Below are 17872 nucleotides of genomic sequence, written 5' to 3'. Positions count from 1 at the left end.
TCTTTTGGTGGTATTTGATCACTTCTGCAGTTTTTTTTTTTTTTTTTTGCGCTATAAACAAAAAAAGAGCGACAATTATTAAAAAAAAAAAAAAAACAACAACATTTCATACTTTCTGCTATAAAACATATCCAATCCAAAACAAAAAAAATTTAATCTAATTTCTTCATCAATTTAGGCCAATATGTATTCTGCTACATATTTTTGTAGCAGAAAATCCCAATAAGTATATATATATATATATATATATATATATATATATATATTTATTGTAAAGGACTAGCATCAAATGTAGAGCTTTAGGACACCGAAACTCGCTGATTCTTCTTTTTAAGGGCTTTGTTTGCCCATTTTTATTAACAGCAAGTTCAGCAAACATAGGTTTCCCTCGCAGGGGGTTTTAGCATGCCTTTGTCCATCAACAAAACGACATTCAGCCTGGTTGGCTCTCACTTGCAGCACTGTTGCTCTGGCCTTATACAGCAGGCCCTTGTCTGTCTCCTACCGACTGTTTCACCGACCAACTTGGTGCGCACAGCTAGCAGCCTCTTGCTGCACTGGCTCCACCGTGGAGCCCTCCTGACTCCTGGTACTCAGACTTCCTATCTGTCAGGGTGAAGCCCAGAACCATGGTCAGGTTACTACTAAAAGCCCAGCACACACCTGACCAATCAGTATGCTGGCTGTTCTCAAAATCAGGACCCAGGACTGAGGATTTCATCCCACCCAGATCTCCCAGAAATTCCCGGGCTCCAGGTCCCAAAGTGGAAAGGCCAGTTTCCTCTTAATGCTACAAGCTCCTTGGAGCCCCTCAACCCGTCTGGTTGAGAATTCAGGGTCACATCCTCCTTCTAGACCCTGGCAGGGCAACGCTTTGCCACTATATATATATATATATATATATATATATATATATATATATATATTGGTTTGTGCAAAAGTTATAGCGTCTACAAACTAGGGGATATATTTATGGAATTTTTATTTACTTATTTAGTGATTTTTAGTGGGACTGTGATATTGTGGCGGACAAATCGGACACCAAAGCCGCGTACACACGATCCGACTTTCTGACGGGAAATGTTCGATGACAGGCTGTTGGCGGTAAATCTGATCATTTTTACGCTCCATCGGACAATTTTCCGCAGACAAATGTTGGATATCAGGTTTTAAAATTTTCCGCGGACAAATGTCTGTTGTCGGATTGTCCGAGCGTGTGTACACAAGTCTGTCGGACAAAAGTCCAAAGTACAAAACACGCATGCTCGGAAGGAAGGACGAGCCGGGAGCGGCCGATCTTTTAGACTAGCGTTCGTAATGGAGAATTAACATTCGTGACGTGGCTAATTATGAAATCTAGAAATGCAGCGCACAATTCTCTTCTTCTTTAATGGGATAATAATGAAGCTGCTTTGCTGGAGATACTGATGGAGCTTTTTTTTTCTAGTGATATCAAGAATAATATTCTTATACTTTTTTTTTTCTTTTTTTTTTTTTTTTAATTTGGGCAAGTTACCACAACACCATTATCCCATTGTATGTATGTTGGTGTCCCTTGTTAATTTTACATTGTATTTTTTAAAATGTAACTGCCGACTCCCAAACTGTCATTTGAAGTAAAAAACATAGCCAAGTATTATTCTACACAATTTTTTTTTATTGTGCATTAAAAAAAGAAAACAAATAAAATTAGACATGCTATCTGCCAATAGAACTTAACCAAAAAGTGCATTCTATGCATCCAAAAATATAGAAAATATACCAAATCAAATCATTATTATTCAACCAAAAAAATAATGTCAAAGCAATAACTCCAAGGCCAATAATAAATAACACATTATATTCTCCGATTCCGCAACATGGCTGATTGGCGAACGGCCGTTCAGAAACGAACTTAAAAGTGCGAAATGAAAAGCTCGAATCAACACTCACCAAACTTCTACTAACACTAAATTACCAGGAGGAGCCCAAAGGGTGGCGCTAAAGAGCTGAAAAACCACATAGTACGTCTAGTACCTCACTACGTTTGTAATTGTTGACCAACAATTGTGTGGCTGTTTGTATGCAAGACAAGTTCCTGGCACACGCCCTTCGGACAAAATTCCATGGTTTTGTTGGCCAACAATCCGATCGTGTGTACGAGGCTTTAGTGACACTTTTTAGAGTTTGCGGGAACGCGTGACACTAATACAGTAATCAGTGCTAAAAATATGCACTGTCACTGTACTAATGACACTGGCAGGGAAGGGGTTAACATCAGGGGCGATCAAAGGGTTAACCGTGTGCCTAGCCGGTTTTTGTGTACTGTGAGGGAGGTGCTTTTACTAGGGAAGGCATGGATCCATGTTCCCACTTTGGACGAGTCAGCGGTACCCGCTGATTGGCTCCACTGTGTATAATCACAGCAGGAGCGTGCTGCCAGTGGCGTGCATTTACGCCCATTACCCAGAAGAGCTGCATCACATTTATATATGTTATCTGGTGCACAGCTGCCTCCCTGTAGTACTAAAACTGCTATAAATGGTAATCTCTGGATCCTGGGTGGCTTTGGGCCTGGCAAAAGCATTAGGGGGTATAATTCTTGCTTTACATGTATATCCCTGGCTGCTTTTGAGGGGGCTTACGATTGGCTAGGCATTGGTGTCAGATTTTTTTAGTCCCCACCCCACTTCTTTTTGGATAACACAACTACTTACTTGTTGTTGATGGAGCCTTCCGCCACTTTGTGTCAAACTTAGAAGTAGACCTTAGTATTTGTGAATAAAGAAATGTCCACACATAAAATGCGTTTTTTCACACTTTACTGTAACTTCTCAAAGCTTGCTGTGACCAGGGCCGTCTTTAATATTGATTGGACCCTGGGCAAAAAACTTTTTGTTGGGCCCCCCCACCCCATGCAGTTTTGTTCTCCACCTGCTCTGAGACATACAATAAATAGCAGCTAGATTCAAAACCTGTTTACTGAATCAGATCAGGCAGCTATTGCGACTGGTTGCCAGAGGTTACAGTGTATCATTACCGCTCACTGACTGGTTGCTAGAGGTTACAGCACACATTACGGCTCACTGATTAGTTGCTAGAGGTTACAGCACATGATTTCTGCTTGTTGATTGGGTGCTAGAGATTACTGTGGATATGACCTCAAGGGGGCATGATATACATATCAATGCTGCCAGCCGCCGCTATTTACATATGAATGCCGGTAATTTACATGTAAACACAATGTCTGCAGGTGAGTCATCTGTACACAATAGGGCAGAGCTGGGCAGTATTAGTAGCAGCACTTCACACTGAGATATTGGGACACAGCACAGGACTAAAATCTCAAGGGACAAGGGAATTTAAACCAGGATAGTTGGAAAGTATGAGGCAGCTGCTTTGGGCCCCACAACAATGACAGGGCCCAGGGCAGCTGCCCCTTTTGCCCTGCCTTAAAAACGGCCCTGGCTGTGACGTCCAGGGTCGGTCCAAAGATTTTTAGTCCATACAGGCGAAGGTGCATTTACATCTGTAAAAGGGAAGCTAACACCTAATTGCAACGTTCCCTCTACAGTAAGGATGAGCTCCGTTGTGTTCGCACACTCCACGTGCAGAGCCGGCCAGGAAGTCGGCACAGCGCTGCGCTAATCACAGACAGTGAGACATTTTCCCGATGTGCGGCTGCAGAGATCGGGAAATGTCTCACTGCCTGTGATTATCGCAGCGCCGTGCCGATGAGTTTCAATTGGTCGTTGAGGCAGAGGCTGGAAACAGAAGCCGCCGATGCCCGTGGAGAGCAGGGGAAGGGAGAGCTGTCGCCGTCGCCGCCCCCGAGGAGCAAGGGAAGCGGCCGTAAAGCGATGCATAGATGGGGTAAGTGCACCTGACCCGCAAATCAAGCGCCCGCCCGCCGGGGTGGGGGGGTGTTATTGCTTGCCGACCCCCCCCCCCCAAAAAAAATTACCACCAGCCGCCACTGCACATTACGGCACATTCACCCTTGTGGTTGAGAGGCAGTAAAGGGCTTTAACATTGACACAAATAGAGGTGTTTGGGGAGTGGTAAGGCACCCGAGTGTTACATGTCGGATAAACTTTGGCCCAGCACAATGTGAAGTGACAAAAATGTGACCATGTGAACAGCACTGTCCGCTGCACTGCACATACTTGACACACAGCGTTGACAGGCACATATCAGGAATATGAAATGTTGCCGACCGCAGGCCATCATATGACGTGCTTGGTTTGCACTGGTTATACTGGGATGATGGCTGCAGCTACAGGCATCATCCCGATATTAAAATAAGTAATAGACCCCATATTACTCCATAAAGAGGACCCGTCACAGCCCATGTTGTCACAACAGATGTTGTTCATCCCTTGTTAGAGCAATAAAGTTCATACAGCTGAACAGCCACTTGATTACATCTTCTGTGGTGGTGAAATGTGTTCCCCCTCCACCGCCACCGCCTTTACTGGGCTCTTCCATCCAATCGCGGAGCACTCCAACCAGCAGCGATGGCTGCACTGCACAGAGAGAGAGAGAGGAAGTGACGTTGTTCATCCCTCTCTGTGACCTCGGAAACCAGGAGAGTCAGGAATTTCATCACTTCCGGTTCCCATCTCTCTGTTCACCTTGCTTTGTGCACTGGTGCGCAGTCATGTTGGAACAGGAAGGGGCCATCCCCAAACTGTTCCCACAAAGTTGGGAGCACGAAATTGTCCAAAATGTCTTGGTATACTGATGACTTAAGAGTTCCCTTCACTGGAACTAAGGGGCTGACCCCAACCCCTGAAAAAAAAAAAAAAAAAAAAAAAAAAAAAAAAACCCACACCATAATCCCCCCTCCACCAAATGATTTGGACTGGGCAGCAGGGCAGTATTCCAACTTAACGACCCCCAAACACACCTCCAAGACGACCACTGCCTTACTAAAGAAGCTGAGGGTAAAGGTGATGGACTGGCCAAGCATGTCTCCAGACCTAGACCCTATTGAGCATCTGTGCGGCATCCTCAAATGGAAGGTGGAGGAGCGCAAGGTCTCTAACATCCAGCAGCTCTGTGATGACCTCAACCCGATAGAACACCTTTGGGATGAATTAGAATGGAGACTGCAAGCCTTCTCATCCAACGTCAGTGCCTGACCTCACAAATGCTCTTCTGGAAGAATGGTCAAACATTCCCATAGACACACTCCTAAACCTTGTGGACAGCCTTCCTAGAAGAGTTGAAGCTGTTATATCTGCAAAGGGTGGGCCAACTCAATATAGAACCCTACGGACTAGGACTGGGATGCCATTAAATTTCATGTGTGTGTAAAGGCAGGCGTCCCGATACTTTGGACAATATAGTGTATTTATATAATGTCTGGGAGTTTTGAGAAATTTTCTAGCAAAAAAATGTCGATTTTTACATGTAGGAAAAGTGTCAGAATTGGCCCGTTTGGCAAGTGGTTAACCACTTCCGGACCGCCGCACACCGATATACGTCCTAACTTTGAAGGGAGATATCGTTGTTATGGCAGCAGCTAGCTGCCATAACCCTGGTATTTTCTTCTGCGGCGGGCGGTCCGGTTTCCGATAATAGTGGTCTCCACGGCGGATTCGCCGCAAGATCAGTTTTATCGGCGGCGGGAGAGGGCCCCCCCGCCGCTCTCCAGTGCCCTCCGCCGCTTACTGGAGCCGTCGGTAGCGGCGGAGGTGATCGGATCCTTGTCCTTCCTGGTTATGCAGACGAGTGAGGGGAACGAGGCCCCCACCCGTCTGCAGGGCGGAAGCGACGTCAAAACGTCACTTCCGTCCATAGCTCTTAAAATGAACATTTATTTTTTTTTTTTTTATCAAATGACAATTTTTTTTTTTTTTTAAATTGCATTTTAGTGTAAATATGAGATCTGAGGTATTTTTGACCCCCCAGATCTCACATTTAAGAAGTCCTGTCATGCTTTTTTTCTATTACAAGGGATGTTTACAATCCTTGTAATAGGAATAAAAGTGACACAATTTTTATTTTTTTTTAAAGAACAGTGTAAAAATAAAAAATAAAAGGTAAAATAAATAAGAAAAAAAAAATATTTAAAAGCGCCCCGTCCCGCCAAGCTCGCGTGCAGAATCGAACGCATACGTGAGTAGCGCCCGCATATGAAAATGTTGTTTAAACCACACATGTGAGGTATCACCGCGATCGGTAGAGCGAGAGCAATAATTATAGCCCTAGACCTCCTCTGTAACTCAAAACATGCAACCTGTAGAATTTTTTAAACGTCGCCTATGGAGATTTTTAAGGGTAAAAGTTTGTCGCCATTCCACGAGCGCAATTTTGAAGCGTGACATGTTGAGTATCAATTTACTTGGCGTAACATTATCTTTCACAATATAAAAAAAATTGGGCTAACTTTACTGTTGTCTTATTTTTTAATTCAAAAAAGTGTATTTTTTCCAAAAAATGTGCGCTTGTAAGACCGCTGCGCAAATACGGTGTGACAGAAAGTATTGCAACGACCGCTATTTTATTCTCTAGGGTGTTAGAAAAAAAAGTGTATAATGTTTGGGGGTTCTAAGTAATTTTCTAGCCAAAAAAAAACTGATTTTAACTTGTAAACAACAAATAAGTGGTTAATTAGCTATGGCCACGTCTGCAGAAAGGTGGTAGGGAGTGTAGGAGCCGGGTGTCCTGTTCTATAGAGATGCCTCAAATGCAAGACCGGCCGAACAGAATTTGTCGGCAGGTAAAAAACAGTTCACATGCATTTAGTTGAATGATATATTTAGCCGGTTGCTTGTAGTGAAGTGTTGAAGCATCGTGTCAGGGTTATTTAATTTGTTTTCCCTCGTATGGAAAGCATTAGCCCGCTTAGATCTCTGGGCCCTGGGCTACCATCCAGATTGTCTTTATTATAATCCAAGCGTGGAACGTGACAACATTATAAAGGATGGGGATGCTGTAGGACAAATCTAAGCATGTGTCATTTAACGCGGGAATGAAATCTGGCGTGACAATAAATGCCAGGCTTCCTCTTCAAATGATGTGAATTAAACAAGCTTATCGCGGCAGGTGTTCCTGGATGGAAAAGCAGCATGGAGTTTGCTCGTGAATTTCACTCTCAGTAAACACAAGTAATGTAGATCTGTAGGAAGCTCATCTATACGCAGCAACTGCCTGTGACCCAGCGACCAGCGAGCAACAGGATCCCCCTTTCTGTTACTGAGGCCGAGGCCATAGGACAGCGAGCTGCCTGCTGGAACAGCATGTGTTACCGCTAAATATAGCCTATATATATACTAGCAGGGGTCCAACATTCTATTACCTTCCCAATGTGTGAGTACTAATATCACACCCATGTGTTCCTAGGCCAGTACTAGAACATTCTAATATGCAGATTATAATATATAAATCAAATACAGGCTTTCCAGATTTTACGTTTACTCCGCTATTTGTAGGTGTTGTTTGGAATGGTGCACCAAAGATGGTGAGAAACTGTTTAATTTCTGTGAAATTGGCTCAAAATCGATTGTTCTGAGGCTGTGTTTTCTGCAATTCGAATGTGTCAATGCAGAAAGTGTTGCGTTATAGCCAATAGATGGCGCTGACTGCTATAAGACAATATGTATGCTCCTCAACTCCATCTAGTGGCAGTAGTGTGGTATTTTCAGGCTTCATACATTTTCAATATGGCGGTGGTGGACAAGTTTCTTGATATGGGGGACCTCAAGTGCCAATCACAACATCACCAAAGGGTCGCACATAAAATTCAGTGAATATTCAGTTTCAGAGAGCAGACACACAACAGGATATAGGCAAAGGCTAGGTGTATGATACAAGTGATGGTCAGAGACTGTGAACATATTACAGAAGGTGGTCAGAGACTATAGACATAATTCAAGAGATGGTGACAGACTGCAGATATATTACAGGAGATGGTCAGAGACTGCGGACATGATACTAGAGATGGTCAGAGACTGCAGACATGATACTAGAGATGGTCAGAGACTACAGACATGATACAAGAGATGGTCAGAGACTGCAGATATATTACAGGAGATGGTCAGAGACTGCAGACATGATACTAGAGATGGTCAGAGACTGCAGATACGATACAAGAGATGGTCAGAGACTGCAGACATGATACAAGAGATGGTCAGAGACTGCAGACATGATACAAGAGATGGTCAGAGACTGCGGACATGATACTAGAGATGGTCAGAGACTGCAGACATGATACAAGAGATGGTCAGAGACTGCGGACTTGATACAAGAGATGGTCAGAGACTGCAGACATGATACAAGAGATGGTCAGAGACTGCAGATATATTACAGGAGATGGTCAGAGACTGCAGACATGATACTAGAGATGGTCAGAGACTGCGGACATAATACTAGAGATGGTCAGAGACTGCAGACATGATACAAGAGATGGTCAGAGACTGCGGAGATGATACAAGAGATGGTCAGAGACTGCGGACATGATACTAGAGATGGTCAGAGACTGCAGACATGATACAAGAGATGGTCAGAGACTGCGGAGATGATACAAGAGATGGTCAGAGACTGCGGACATGATACTAGAGATGGTCAGAGACTGCAGACATGATACAAGAGATGGTCAGAGACTGCAGACATGATACAAGAGATGGTCAGAGACTGCAGACATGATACAGTTTCAATGACTGGACAACTTTGCACATTTTTTAAATACACCCCACAGGTTTCCCATATGGATTAAAGTGTGAAGCCCTAAGGCAAACGCTGCGCTATAACAAAATAGAAGGAAAATTATTTTCTGAAAATAATATCTAAGCAGCTAGCATCAAAAAAGTCCAGTACGGAACCTTCCAAATAAAGTGCAATGTCAAAAAGATGCAGTGCTAATTAGAAGACTAATACATATATAAATACCTTATATATAAAAGGAAAAAAAATACCAAAATGAAAAAAGAAAAAAGTGACAAAAAGAAAAACTAAAGCAAGGTCCCATTAAAAAGAAAAAAAAGTGAAAAAAAAAGTCCAAAGATCTTTAAAAGGTGATGTCCACAAGAATCAATATTTGTGACAATCGTTAAAGAATCCTCAGAGTAAACAAAGTGCATCCAAATTGTCACCCAAAGTGTATGAATTGCCTGCTTACCAAAAGGTGATGACCGCCGCAGCAGTCTCGCCCAGCCTAGGGAAGTAAGGTCTCCCTCAACCCATATGGACAGTCCGGAACTCCCGCTGTTTACTAGGGGTATTCAGAGACATAAAAGAAAAAGGCTTCCATGGTGTAGTACGTTGATAAAGGAATTTTAATAAAAGATAAGATTGCACTTACAGAATTGTAGTAATCTATCAGCGGAACAGATAATGGGGTAGGTAAGCCACAGTTGTGGTATCGCCATTTGTCTCACTTTACTTCCTATATCGCATGAGCGTGATGACGTCACCGTCAACGCTCCACCCTGCGCGTTTCGTCAGCAATAGGACGTCATCTGGGGATTGGCCAGGGACGTCCTATTGCTGACGAAACACGCAGGGTGAAGCCTTGATGGTGGTGTCATCACGTTCGTTCTTTCGAGGCGATGGATGGACGCGTGATATAGGAAGTAAAGTGAGACAAATGGCGATACCGCAACTGTGGCTTACCTACCCAGGGCCGGTCCTGGGCGGGTGCACGGGGTGCACTGCACCCCGGCGCCGCAGAGCGGGGGGCGCCAAAGTGCCAGGGTATCGTCAGTCCCATCCCGAGTGTGCTGTCTCGCGCCCGCAGCAGTGTGCATATTCCCTGTCCCCTCCGGCGCGCCCACGGCACTGTGTATAAATTAGCATATTCCCTGCCCCACGGGGAGTGTTCAGATAGCATATTCCCCGAATCCCCGCCCAACGGCAGTGTGCATATAGCATATTCCCACCCGCGCTCCCCGCCCGCTGCACATTCCTCGCCCGGCGCTCGCTGTATATTCAGTACGAGGAGGAGGTAGGCTAGGTCTGCCCCACCTCCTCCCCATGTCCCCCCTGTGCCCGCCCACAACCCCTTCATGCAGCCGATCTGTGCCTGGGAAAGGAGTGTGGGCGGGAGGTTTCAAATCAGCCAGTGAGCCAGCGATCCTGCCTGATGTCGCTGCCTGAGTGCCTGTGCCTCTGAAGACAGTGCAGCCTGGGTGAGTGATCTCTCCCCTCTCTCTTTTTTCTAAATGTGCCATAGTGTTCCAAGCTTCCATGTATAGTCTTCCATGTGCCATAGCCTTCTATGTTCCATAGCCTTCCAGCCTTTCATGTTCCATAGCATTCCATGTTCCATAGCCTTCCAGCCTTTCATGTTCCATAGCATTCCATGTTCCATAGCCTTCCAGCCTTTCATGTTCCATAGCCTTCCATGTTCCATAGCCTTCCAGCCTTTCATGTTCCATAGCCTTCCAGCCTTTCATGTTCCATAGTCTTCCAGCCTTCCATGTGCCATAGCCTTCCATGTTCCACAGCCTATCAGCCTTCCATGTTCCATAGCCTTCCAGCCTTCCATGTTCCATAGTCTTCCAGCCTTTCATGTTCCATAGTCTTCCAGCCTTCCATGTGCCATAGTCTTCCAGCCTTCCATGTGCCATAGCCTTCCATGTCCCATAGTCTTCCAGCCTTCCATGTCCCATAGCCTTCCATGTGTCAGTCTTCCAGCCTTCCATGTATCATAGTGATCCTTCCTGCCTTCCATATACCATAGTGGTTCTTCCTTCCTGCCTTCCATGTGCCATAGTGATCCCTCTTTCCTGCCTTCCATGTACCATAGTAATTCTTCCTGCCTTCCAGGTGTCATAGTGATCCTTCCTGCCTTCTGTGTGCCATAGTGGTCCTTCCTTTCTGCCTTTCATGTGCCATAGTGATCCTTCTTTCCTACCTTCCATGTACCATAGTAATCCTTCCTGCCTTCCAGATGTCATAGTGATCCTTCCTGCCTTCTGTGTGCCATAGTGGTTCTTACTTCCTGCCTTCCATGTGCCATAGTGATCCCTCTTTCCTGCCTTCCATGTACCATAGTAATCCTTCCTGCCTTCTTTGTGCCATAGTGATCCTTCCATGTACCATTGTGATCCTTCCTGCCTTCTATGTACCATAGTGATCCCTCCTTCCTTTCTTCCATGTATCATAGTGATCCTTCCTGCCTTCCATGTACCATAGTGAGTCCTCTTTCCTTTCTTCCATGTACCATAGTGATCCTTCCTGCCTTCTGTGTGCCATAGTGGTCCTTCCTTCCTGCCTTCCATGTGCCATAGTGATCCCTCTTTCCTGCCTTCCATGTACCATAGTAATCCTTCCTGCCTTCTTTGTGCCATAGTGATCCTTCCATGTACCATTGTGATCCTTCCTGCCTTCTATGTACCATAGTGATCCCTCCTTCCTTTCTTCCATGTATCATAGTGATCCTTCCTGCCTTCCATGTACCATAGTGAGTCCTCTTTCCTTTCTTCCATGTACCATAGTGATCTTTCCTGCCTTCTGTGTGCCATAGTGGTCCTTCCTTCCTACCTTCCATGTGCTATAGTGATCCCTCTTTCCTGCCTTCCATGTACCATAGTAATTCTTCCTGCCTTCCAGGTGTCATAGTGATCCTTCCTGCCTTCTGTGTGCCATAGTGGTCCTTCCTTCCTGCCTTTTATGTGCCATAGTGATCCTTCTTTCCTACCTTCCATGTACCATAGTAATCCTTCCTGCCTTCCAGATGTCATAGTGATCCTTCCTGCCTTCTGTGTGCCATAGTGGTTCTTACTTCCTGCCTTCCATGTGCCATAGTGATCCCTCTTTCCTGCCTTCCATGTACCATAGTAATCCTTCCTGCCTTCTTTGTGCCATAGTGATCCTTCCATGTACCATTGTGATCCTTCCTGCCTTCTATGTACCATAGTGATCCCTCCTTCCTTTCTTCCATGTATCATAGTGATCCTTCCTGCCTTCCATGTACCATAGTGAGTCCTCTTTCCTTTCTTCTATGTACCATAGTGATCCTTCCTGCCTTCTGTGTGCCATAGTGGTCCTTCCTTCCTGCCTTCCATGTGCCATAGTGATCCCTCTTTCCTGCCTTCCATGTACCATAGTAATCCTTCCTGCCTTCTTTGTGCCATAGTGATCCTTCCATGTACCATTGTGATCCTTCCTGCCTTCTATGTACCATAGTGATCCCTCCTTCCTTTCTTCCATGTATCATAGTGATCCTTCCTGCCTTCCATGTACCATAGTGAGTCCTCTTTCCTTTCTTCCATGTACCATAGTGATCCTTCCTGCCTTCTGTGTGCCATAGTGGTCCTTCCTTCCTGCCTTCCATGTGCTATAGTGATCCCTCTTTCCTGCCTTCCATGTACCATAGTAATCCTTCCTGCCTTCCAGGTGTCATGGTGATCCTTCCTGCCTTCTGTGTGCCATAGTGATCCTTCCTTCCTGCCTTCCATGTGCCATAGTGATCCCTCTTTCCTGCCTTCCATGTACCATAGTAATCCTTCCTGCCTTCCAGGTGTCATAGTGATCCTTCCTGCCTTCTGTGTGCCATAGTGGTCCTTCCTTCCTGCCTTCCATGTGCCATAGTGATCCCTCTTTCCTGCCTTCCATGTACCATAGTAATCCTTCCTGCCTTCCAGGTGTCATAGTGATCCTTCCTGCCTTCTGTGTGCCATAGTGGTCCTTCCTTCCTGCCTTCCATGTGCCATAGTGATCCCTCTTTCCTGCCTTCCATGTACCATAGTAATCCTTCCTGCCTTCTGGGTACCATAGTGTTTCTTCCTTCCTGCCTTCCATAAAGCATAGTGTCCCCCCTTCCTTTCTTCCATATACCATAGTGATCCCTCCTTTCTTCCATGTACCAAAGTGATCCTTCCTTCCATGTACCATAGTGACCCCTCCTTCCATGCACCATAGTGATCCCTCCTTCCTTTCTTCCATGTACCATAGGGACTCTTCCTTCCTGTCTTCCATGTACCATAGTGATCCCTCCTTCCTTTCTTCCATGTACCATAGTGATCCCTCCTTCCTTTCTTCCATGTACCATAGTGACCCCCCCCCCTTTCTTTCTTCCATGTACCATAGTTATCCCTCCTTCCTGCCTTCCATGTACCATAGTGATCCCTCCTTCCTTTCTACCATGTGCCATAGTGATCCCTCCTTCCTGCCTTCCATGTACCATAGTGATTCCTCCTTCCTTTCTTCCATAGTGATCCTTCCTTCCTGCCTTCAAGGCTGCATTTGGTGGGCACAGGTAGGCTACAGTTGGTGGGCACTGGTAGGCTGCATTTGATGGGCACTGGTAGGCTACAATTGGTGGGCACTGGTAGGCTGCAATTGGTGGGCACCGATAAGGCTGCAATTGGTGGGCACTAATGAGGCTACATTGAACTCTTGTATCATGTCTGCAATCTTTGACCATCTATTGTATCATGTCTGCAGTCTCTGACCATCCATTGTATCATGTCTGCAGTCTCTGACCATCCATTGTATCATGTCTGCAGTCTCTGACCATCCATTGTATCATGTCTGCAGTCTCTGACCATCTATTGTATCATGTCTGCAGTCTCTGACCATCCATTGTATCATGTCTGCAGTCTCTGACCATCCATTGTATCATGTCTGCAGTCTCTGGCCATCCATTGTATCATGTCTGCAGTCTCTGACCAGCTATTGTATTATGTCTGCAGTCTCTGACCATCTATTGTATCATGTCTGCAGTCTCTGGCCATCTATTGTATCATGTCTGCAGTCTCTGGCCATCTATTATATCATATCTGCAGTCTCTGACCATCCATAGTATCATGTCTGTAGTCTCTGACCATCTATTGTATCATGTCTGCAGTCTCTGACCATCTATTGTATCCTGTCTGCAGTCTATGGCCATCTATTGTATCATGTCTGCAGTCTCTGACCATCTATTGTATCCTGTCTGCAGTCTCTGACCATCTATTGTAGTATGTCTGGTGGCTCCGTGTACATTAGAGAGACTCCTCCTCCAGGTCCCATTAGAGTACTTTGCTTCTCTTTCTGTATTTTGTTTATTGTTAAGAGATCATGGGAGGATCCCAGGGTAGCGAAGACTCCTTAGGGGAGCATCTCTGTGTTTGAGTCATTGCCATAGAAACATTTGTAAAGGGGAGGAGTTAGTGAGATAACCACGCCCATGTGAGGGCGCCAGAAATATTTCTGCACCCAGGCGTCTGTGACCCTAGGATCGGCCCTGTACCTACCCCATTACCTGTTCCGCTGATAGAGCATTTCACAGGAGATATGAGTCAGCTGTTATGTAATTATGGCTTCCCTCAGTAAACAAAATTTCCAAGACAGTCTATATGTGATCCGTGTATTCACAGGCTGGATATTCTAAAAAAAATGTATGCTATAATCTACCAGAGAGGACAGCAATAAATCTGCCTTTTATGACTTTTCCTCCAAAGTCAATGGTTTCCTCTAAATCCATACTACCATATACAGTACACTGCAGTCATAGATCTCTTTATAGCGGTGCTCACATTGTAGTGCACTTTGTCACGTAATCAGGCGAAAGTTTACTTTTCACTCTAAGGATAAGATTAGATTGATTCCAGGTAGTAAATGCTACATGAATCATCTGCTCTTATACATTATTGTTTTTCAAAGTGATTTCTTGACAAAATAAAGCATGGAGATATGGAGGGATGGATGGAGTTTGCTTTGAATATTAAAAATGAATAAAATAACCCAGATACAGTTAGGTTCCACTTTAACCACTTGAGCCCCGGAAGATTTGGCTGCTGAATGACCCGCCCATTTTTTTGCGAATCGGCACTGCGACGCTTTAACTGACAATTGCGCGGTCGTGTGGCGCTGCACCCAAACAAAAGTAACGTCCTTTTTTTCCCACAAATAGAGCTTTCTTTTGGTGGTATTTGATCACCTCTGCGGTTTTTATTTTTTGCGCTATAAACAAAAAAAGAGCGTCAATTTTGAAAAAGAACGCAATATTTTGTACCTTTTTCTATAATAAATAACCCCCTTTTTTTAAAAAAAAAAAGCCAATTTCTTCATCAGTTTAGGCCGATATGTATTCTTCTACATATTTTTGGTAATAAAAATCGCAATAAGCGTATATTGATTTGTTTGCGCAAACGTTATACCGTCTACAAAATAGGGGATAGATTTATAGCATTTTTATTATTATTATTTTTTTTTCACTAGTAATGGCGGCGATCTGCGATTTTTATCGTGACTGCGATATTGCGGCGGACACATCGGACACTTTTGACACATTTTTGGGACGATTGACAATTATACAGCGATCAGTGCTATAAAAATGCACTGATTACTGTATAAATGTCCCTGGCAGGGAAGGGGTTAACACTAGGGGGCGATCAAGGGGTTAACTGTGTTCCCTGACTGTGTGTTTCTAACTGTCGGGGGAGGGGACTGACTAGAAGGGATGACAGATCGTGGTTCCTAGCTATTAGGAACTCACGATCTGTCTCTCCTCACAGAAGAGGGATTTGTGAGTTTAGACACACGTCCCTGTTCTGCCTCTCATGCCCGCGATCACGCATGGCCGGCGGTCACTGCGACCTGGCGGCCATGAGCATCGGTACCCCCGCAGTGGAGCAGGCGCGTGCACGCACCTGCTATCCCGCTTAAAGGAGCCGACGTATAGCTACGACGGCTCGTGGGATCGTGCCAACCTGTCACAGTATAATGACGGCAAGCGGTTAACTTGGTTTAAGCCTATTGTAATCAATTGTGCAGCAGCACTTGGTGAGGGAGGAACAGGACCAGGGGAAGACTAGGGTCTCCGAGGCAAAACCAGCCAACTGGTCTAATCAGTTTTCTGAGTGCCATAATTGTACCACAGTGTGTGAAGCTAGTTTATTGTAACACACACACACACATATATATATATATATATATATACACACTGTATTACCAAAAGTATTGGGACACCTGCCTTTACACACAAATAAACTTTAATGGCATCCCAGTCTTAGTCCGTAGGGTTCTATATTGAGTTGGCCCACCCTTTGCAGCTATAACAGCTTCAACTCTTCTGGGAAGGCTGTCCACAAGGTTTAGGAGTGTGTCTATGGGAATGTTTGACCATTCTTCCAGAAGTGCATTTGTGAGGTCAGGCACTGATGTTGGATGAGAAGGCCTGGCTCGCAGTCTCCACTCTAATTCATCCCAAAGGTGTTCTAAAGGGTTGAGGTCAGGATTCTGTGCAGGACAGTCAAGTTCCTCCACCCCAAACTCGCTCATCCATGTCTTTATGGACCTTGCTTTGTGCACTGGTGTGCAGTCATGTTGGAACAGGAAGGGGCCATCCCCAAACTGTTCCCACAAAGTTGGGAGCATGAAATTGTCCAAAATGTCTTGGTATGCTGATGCCTTAAGAGTTCCCTTCGCTGGAGACATAGCGTTTTCTTTGATGGCCAAAAAGTTCAATTTTGGTCTCATCAGACCAGAGCACCTTCCTCCATACATTTTGGGAGTCTCCCACATGCCTTTTTGCAAACTCAAAACGTGCCATTTTGTTTTTTGCTGAAAGTAATGTCTTTCTTCTGGCCACTCTGCCATAAAGCCCAACTCTATGGAGCGTACGGCTTATTGTCGTCCTATGTACAGATACTCCAGTCTCTGCTCTGGAACTCTGCAGCTCCTCCAGGGTTATCTTAGGTCTCTGTGCTCCTCTCTGATTAATGCCCTCCTTGTCCGGTCCGTGAGTTTTGCTGTGCGGCCGTCTCTTGGCAGGTTTGCTGTTGTGTCATGTTCTTTCCATTTTGCTATGATAGATTTGATGGTGCTCCCAGGGATCATCAAAGATTTGGATTTTTTTTATAACCTAACCCTGACTTGTACTTCTCAACAACATTGTCCCTTACTTGTTTGGAGAGTTCCTTGGTCTTCATGGCAGTGTTTGGTTAGTGGTGCCTCTTGCTTAGGTGTTGCAGCCTCTGGGGCCTTTCAAAAAGGTGTGTATATGTAATGACAGATCATGTGACACTTAGATTGCACACAGGTGGACATCATTTCACTAATTATGTGACTTCTGAAGGTAATTGGTTGCACCAGAGCTTTTTATGGGCTTCATAACAAAGGGGGTGAATACATACGCACATGCCAATTATCAGTTTTTTATTTCTGAAAAATAGTTTTCTGTATATATATTTTTCTAATTTTACTTCACCAACTTAGACTATTGTGTTCTGATCCATCACATATAATTCAGATTAAAAAAACATTGAAAAAAGGCTGTAATGTAACAAAATAGGTAAAAAGCCAAAAAGTCAAGGGGGGTGAATACTTTTGCAAGGCAGTGTATATACACACCAATCAGCTATAACATTATGACCACCCACCATAACCCGTTGGGGCATGAACCCCACTGGACCTCTGAAGGTATACTATGGTATGTGGCACCAAGCTGTCAGTAGCAGATCCTTTAAGTCCTGTAAGTTGGGATGTGGGGCCTCAATGGGTCAGACTTGTTTTTCCATCACATCCCACAGATGCTTGATTGGATTGAGATCTAGAGAATCTTGGAGGCCAAGTCAACACCTCAAACTCATTGTCGTGTTCCTCAATCCATGCTTAAAGCAGAGTTCCACCCTGAAAAAAGTTTTTTTTTCTTCCAATGCCGCGTACACACGAGCGGACTTTACGGCAGACTTCGCCCGGCGGACGGGATTTCGTTGGACAATTCGATGTGTGTGGGCTCCAGCGGACTTTGTTTGCTCAAAAGTTGGACGGACTTAGATTTGAAACATGTTTTAAATCTATCCGTCGAACTCGAGTCCGGACGAAAAGTCCGCTCGTCTGTATGCTAGTTCGACGGACAAAAAGCCACGCTAGGGCAGCTATTGGCTACTGGCTATGAACTTCCTTGTTTTAGTCCGGTCATACGTCATCACATACGAATTCGACAGACTTTGGTTGA

The 17872-nt window shown here is 44.9% G+C and overlaps 1 protein-coding gene across 1 annotated transcript in view; it reads left to right on the top strand.

Annotated features, from left to right (window-relative positions):
* The window catches only part of ARRDC4 (arrestin domain containing 4), a 66876-nt gene that overhangs the window by 17893 nt on the left and 31111 nt on the right, over positions 1–17872 (top strand). The gene's annotated exons all lie outside the window — the stretch shown is intronic.

Source organism: Aquarana catesbeiana, linkage group LG03 (genome assembly GCF_042186555.1).
Source record: "Aquarana catesbeiana isolate 2022-GZ linkage group LG03, ASM4218655v1, whole genome shotgun sequence".
Classification (NCBI taxonomy): domain Eukaryota; kingdom Metazoa; phylum Chordata; class Amphibia; order Anura; family Ranidae; genus Aquarana; species Aquarana catesbeiana.
Note: the sequence above shows the minus strand (reverse complement) of the source record. Positions and strands in the feature narration are given on the sequence as shown.